Raw genomic sequence first — 6668 nt, forward strand, 5'->3', positions numbered from 1 at the left:
GGGGAAGCGCTGCTCCCTGAGCAGGGCACTGAACCAAAGCACCAAGTTCTCATTTTCATTAATTCCTGTTCAGAATTAACAACATGAAGAGCAAAAGAAGGGGGATCCCGTGTTTTTAAGAAGCTTCAAGAAGAATTTCCACATAGTTCTGAAACTCCCCCCTCTTTGTTGATTTGGTGTCAGAGGTTTGGGGTTTTTTTCCCAATTATTTTGCTGAAGACAAACTAAAAATTCCCAGCGCTGTGAGCATAAAATTCTCCTTGATCTGTTGTTAAAGCCTGAGTACCCCCTGAAATAATAATGGGTAATAATGGCATAAATAATTAATAATCACGAGCTTTAATGAGCTGATGAGGAGGTAGAATGAGGTTGTTTAGTGAGATGTGATGGGTTTTGTGAGTTCCTGCTGGAGTCAGGGCTCTGTGTGGGAAGAATCCCAGCGTGGGAGTGCTGGGAGTGCCAGGGATCCTCCTGCAGAGCCCTGGCGTGCCCTGGGCAGCTCTGCTGTCATAAATACATATATTATTGGCTTTTTGCAAATATTATAATGAAGGTTATATGTATAAGGTTATAAAATTTAGCTGTATTAATATAGTTTCCTTTATTTCTGTTATTGATGAAACTTAGAAATAGTGGTATAATACATGTATGTTAAGCTATGGCATAGCATTAAAACAAAAACTACTTTTGTTTGTGTTATAAATGCATATCATATTATTGGCTTTTTGCAAGTATTATAATGAATATTATATGTATAAGAGTAGAAAATTTAGCTGTAATAACACAGTCTTCTTTATTTCTGTTATTGATGAAACTTAGAAATAGTGGTATAATGCATGTATGTTTATCTATGACATAGCATTAAAACAAAAACTACTTTTGTTTGTGTAACCCAAAGACTGAAAAAGAAAGCTGGAGATCTTTTTTTTCTTTTGTAAACTCCCTTATCCAGATGAGGCCAGCAGTGACCAGAACTCTGGGGGAGGAATTTATTGCATTTCTGGTATCAGGGAATATAAATCTCAATGGAGCCAAGAGCATTGATCCATTGGGAAGGGGGCAAGAGAAAACTAAACAAAAGAACCCCAAAGATGCTAAGCAGAATGTCTGAATATGTGTGAGAATTGATGGATATGGAGCAGGGTTCTGTTTTTAAGGGACAATCCTTTGTCAGTGAGGTGAATGCAGAGACACCCGGCCCTATCCGTATACTTTATTTTTATCTCCTAATTGTCTTTCTATTAAACTTTTAAATTCTATAAGAAAAATATGTGAAGCTCGTTTTTCACAGTCACAAATGTAAATCCTCAGTTTGGAGCCCTGGAGCTGCTGGAATTCCATCCCTCCCCTCACTCTGGGGGCTGGGATCTCTTCACCAGAGCCGCTGGAAAAGGTCCTGCATGGGGGAGCACTCGGGTAAATCCCAGCACATCCCACATCCCAGGGGCAGATACCACATCCCAGGGGGAGATCCCACATCCCAGGGGCAGATCCCACATCTCAGGGGGAGATCCCACATCTCAGGGGCAGATCCCAGCACATCCCAGGGGCAGATCCCACATCCCAGGGGCAGATCCCAGCACATCCCAGGGGGAGATCCCACATCCCAGGGAGAGATCCCACATCCCAGGGGGAGATCCCACATCCCAGGGGCAGATCCCACATCCCAGGGGGAGATCCCAGCACATCCCAGGGGGAGATCCCAGCACATCCCAGGGGCAGATCCCACATCCCAGGGGCAGATCCCACATCCCAGGGGGAGATCCCACATCCCAGGGGGAGATCCCAGCACATCCCAGGGGCAGATCCCACATCCCAGGAGGAGATCCCAGCACATCCCAGGGGGAGATCCCAGCACATCCCAGGGGGAGATCCCACATCCCAGGGGCAGATCCCACATCCCAGGGCCTTGAGGAGCTTCAGACAAATTCCTGTCCTCAGTTCTGTGCCTGTGCCACCTCGGCTGAAGGGGGACGGAACAAGAACGATTCCATCTCCACGTGCAGGTGGCTTTTCCTCGGAACTGGCCTCGGTGGCACAAACCCCTGAGCAGGATGAAGGCTCCCACCTCTCTCTTGTCTCTGTTTGGGTCCAGCACTCAGGACAGGAGGATTTCAGGGCTGGGGACGCAGAGCTGAGCGTCAGTGGCCAGGTAAATCAGGGATCAGAGGGAAACCCTCTCTAATTCATCGTCTGAGTTGGGATTATTGGGAATCTGAGACCAATGTGGAACCCTCCAGTGCCCCAGGACCCTGTTCAAGGGCAGCAGCACCTCAGGCCCATAAACCCCCATCCTGCCCTCATTTCTGGGGGCAATCATGACAATAATTACCCCCCTCACAGGCAGGGAGGTTCCTCCCCGATTTCCCCTCTGTTTTCTGCAGCCAGATCACGTTCAGCAGAACTCTGCCTGCAACTTCTGAGCACTCCTCAAGAGTCTGGGCAGAGGGATTTTCTCCTTTAAACCAAGTGCTGCTGCTCTGCCCAGGCCAGGAGCCGCTCAATTTTCACTTCAAACCCTGCTAGAATCAATCCAGTGCTGCTGGATTCGTCCTGCAGGAAGCAAATCTGCTTGGATTTGCTGTGTCCTGCCCAGATCCTTTAATGAGCATCCCCCTTCCAGGGCCTGGCAGGGTCCTGGCAGGCTCAGCTCCCTGTTGCTGTTCCAGGGCATCACAAGGAGCAGCTTTGGCTCCTGTGCCGGGCTCGGGGCTCCTGGGGTGGGATTGTCTCTTCTGAAAGACTGAAAGCAGAACACAGGTATTGACTGTTTACTGCTCACACCAGCAGGGTTACTTTGCCTGTGCTGAGGATTTTGTTGTTTTTCTGATTTTCTGACTGAAGCCTCCTGTTGTTTCCAGAGTAGCCCTAAAATTCTCAGGCTTCTTGATTTGTACAAGGAGGAGCATTTTGATTATCTTTGAGGATAAAAAAATCTGATGGCAAGGAAAAAAAAACCACCCCACATTGACCAACAGAGCTGCACAATTTTACTTCGTACACAGAGCATTCTAATCCCTTCAAATCCCAAAAGAAAGGATAAGAAATGAAGATCTATTCAGAAAAAAACCCTCAGAATGGGCTTTATTAGGAGGAGACCTCTCTGTGCTTGTAAACTGAGCTTTATTTTGCAGGGTTTAGGAGTTCAAGCCAGGCAGGCTGGCCCAGGTTTGGGCTCAGGAGAGGTTTTTGGGTTCTCTCAGGGTTTTCTGGCGTGTGGCTGAGGAACTGCACGGAGAGAGAGTCACTGCAGGCTCCATTTCCCCCTGTCACATCCCATTTATAAACTGGGGCTGCACTGGCATGACAGCAGCCACCGAACGGGGAAGGCCTCAGAAAATAAATAGAGATGGAGGAAGTCAGAGATCATTAGAGCTGACACCACCTCACACGTTCATTAATTATGAATCCCCTTGGAAGAGGCTCGTTAGGCTGATGCAGCTTGTGGGAGCACTGAGACAACTCCTGGAAGATGGGAACAGAGCAGCCAGCACTGAGCTTCAGCTCTGCAATTCAGCTCAAGCCCGGCTGCTGAGTTTGCTCAAGGCTGGAATTGCTGCCAAGTGGGTTTTTTTCTGTAGATGGGCCTCCGAGGTGGTTTCCTCGTGGCAAGGGGATTTTCTGGGTGGAAGAAGCTGTTTTTCCATGGACTGTGACTTAGCCAGGGAAATCCCAGCAGTGCCCAGTGTAGCCCCTGGACATAAATCAAAGTTTTTGTTGTCGATTAAAGAAATGACTGCGGCTCATTTTCACCTCCCAGGTGGATCCCTGCCTGTGAGGAGCAGTTTAATCCACCCTTTATGAATGGAGGGGCAGGAGCAGCTTGGGGCAGCTGGAGGAGATCCCTGCTTGGGTTCCTGGAGCTGCTGCTGGAGCCCTGGCACAGTCCTGCCCCAATTAATGCCCAGAATTAACGAGGTCTGTGCGTTCCAAAGGCAGCACAAGGCCTCCTGCAGCACGTGGGATGTGCTGAGGGTCTGAGCTGGGCTTTGCCCCTGGGCTGGGCTGAGAGAAGTGAAGGGAGGAACCCAGAGGGTGTCACTGGTAATTCCTGCAGTCCTTCAGTGATCTCTGCCAGGAGCTGCCTCTGAGCTGCAGGGTTCAGCGCAGTAAATGAATCTGGATTAAGTTTAATGTATTCCCAACAATGTATTGCATGTTTGTAAGTGTTACAAATCAAACTCAAACGAGAAATATTCCGCTGTTCAAACATTCTTACATGTAATTGCATTTTCACTGTAATAACGTTATCAGAGCATCTTTCAAGCTCCAATTAATGCAAACCTAATTCTCCTTTAATACCAGTACCAGGAGGATTTGAACTTAAGAACACACAGATTTATCTCGGAGCTCCAGGATGATTTTCAAATGCCTTTTGTACAAGTTTTCCACTGAGTGGGGCTGTGCTGAGGCAGAGATCTGGAGCAGCCTGAGGACCTGGCTTTGGTGGTTCTGTTACTTGCACCGCAGGTTTTGTGCACTGTGACCTGCAGGGACCATTTGGATTATGCCAAATAATAAAAGACAGACTCTGGGAATTAACCAAGATTCCTGACTTCTATTCTTAGCTATTTCTGTTATATCAATAAATGTATAGAATTACTGACACGTCTGCTTAAGTGCATCTTCTCTCAGAATGGACAGCACTGATGTTTCATTTATTTTTGATTGCAGGGTGCAGTTAATGGTAGAATGTGTTATTGCAATTAAGGATGGAATGTTGTTAATATTTTTATTTTACAGTGGACTTTTTTCCTGAGCTGTTTTAATCCCCCTTTCCAGAGAATATCAAATGTGAATGTGCAGAGCAGGCAGCACTGCACATCTCAGTCATGTCTGAAGTTGCATTAACATCACAGAAGTCTTTTTTTTATGGGCGCCCATGAAATGAAAACAGGTGTAAAATTTGTGTCAGGTTTAAAAATTTATAAGATAAGTCCCAGGAAATGTTAAGTGGGTGGTTTGGTGATCCTGCAAAGCTCAGCCACAGGAGAGGGGAGAAGAGCGGAGCCCTGAGCGAGGCTCCCTGTGCAGAACTGGGAGATCGGGAGCAGCTGAGGGGCTCCTGCCCCTTCCAGAGGGAGCACTGGGCACTCCTCACCCTCCCTGGAGCCCGAGCTCACCCTGACTCACACACATTTCACATTTACAGCTCGTCAGTTCCAGCCTGGAACAAGCACAGGCAAATCAGGACAACGGGACAATCTCAGCTCTGTGCTCGACATTCAGGGGGAAAATTGGAATCTCCTGCTTGTAGAAACCCAGACAGAGGGACTGGGAGCTGGGTGGCATTTGGGGGTCTCAGATGTGGAGCTGATGTGCCCAAAGCCATCTCAGGAGTGGGAGCTGAGGAGGGCTGTGAGGGACCCCTGGCCACCAGGAGTGTTGGCACCTGCTGTGCCTCAGCACCGAGCCCAGCACAGCTGAAACCTACAGCTGGGAAAAGCAAATTTATCTCATGGAAATCCTTCATTTGCTGCTTTGCAGGGGATCTGCAAAAGCCTTGAATGGGATTAAGGAAAGGGCACTGAGATGAGCCGGATCAGGCACGGGGGTGCAGATGGCACCGCTCCCTCCTGGGGAGGATTGGTGTGCTGGGAACGAGGGGCAGGAAAGAGCTCGGGATGGGGAATGTGCCCTCGGGAAGGGAAGAGCTCGGGATGGGGAATGTGCCCTCGGGAAGGGAAGAGCTCGGGATGGGGAATGTGCCCTCGGGAAGGGAAGAGCTCGGGATGGGGAATGTGCCCTTGGGAAGGGAAGAGCTCGGGATGGGGAATGTGCCCTCGGGAAGGGAAGAGCTCGGGATGGGGAATGTGCCCTCGGGAAGGGCAGGAAAGAGCTCGGGATGGGGAATGTGCCCTTGGGAAGGGAAGAGCTCGGGATGGGGAATGTGCCCTCGGGAAGGGCAGGGAAGAGCTCGGGATGGGGAATGTGCCCTCGGGAAGGGAAGAGCTGGGGATGGGGAATGTGCCCTCGGGAAGGGCTGGAAAGAGCTCGGGATGGGGAATGTGCCCTGGGGAAGGGAAGGAAAGAGCTCGGGATGGGGAATGTGCCCTGGGGAAGGGCAGGAAAGAGCTCGGGATGGGGAATGTGCCCTCGGGAAGGGCAGGAAAGCAGAACAGGAGCTCCAGCTGATGGCACAGAGGGGATCTGGAAGGGTTTTACAGTCCCTGGGGACAGCAGCATCCTCCTCCAGCCCGATACAGAACACCCCGGTCCATGCACCGAACCGGCCCCGAGGACACCCCGAGCTCCGAGCGCCCGGCTCGGGACACAATTCCCGGAACATACGGCAGGAGCCCATTAAGCAGCACGTGGCACATGAATATTCAATTTCTTGCCTTTGTTATTTCCGTAAAATCAGCGCAAGGCGAGGCTTTTTACTGTCGCTTGGGCTTTTCTGGATTTGTGTTTTTTTATAGACACGTCGATCCAGCTGCACACATTTCTTTGTGTTAGAGCAATACCTTTTGTCTTTCTCTGCCTTTTTTTGCTTGTTGAAAGGGAGAATAGTTTTTCTTTCTGAATGATCAGCCTGGAAGTGTGTGGATAGGTGGAAGGACTGCAGATGTGTCAGACTTTGTGGGACCCGAGGGAAAGGCAGACCCTGAAATTCAGAAATAAGGAATGGTTAACGAGGAGCCGATTGCAGCACTGAATTTGGAGCC

Source organism: Cyanistes caeruleus, chromosome 29 (assembly GCF_971803275.1).
Source record: "Cyanistes caeruleus chromosome 29, bCyaCae1.hap1.1, whole genome shotgun sequence".
NCBI lineage: Eukaryota > Metazoa > Chordata > Aves > Passeriformes > Paridae > Cyanistes > Cyanistes caeruleus.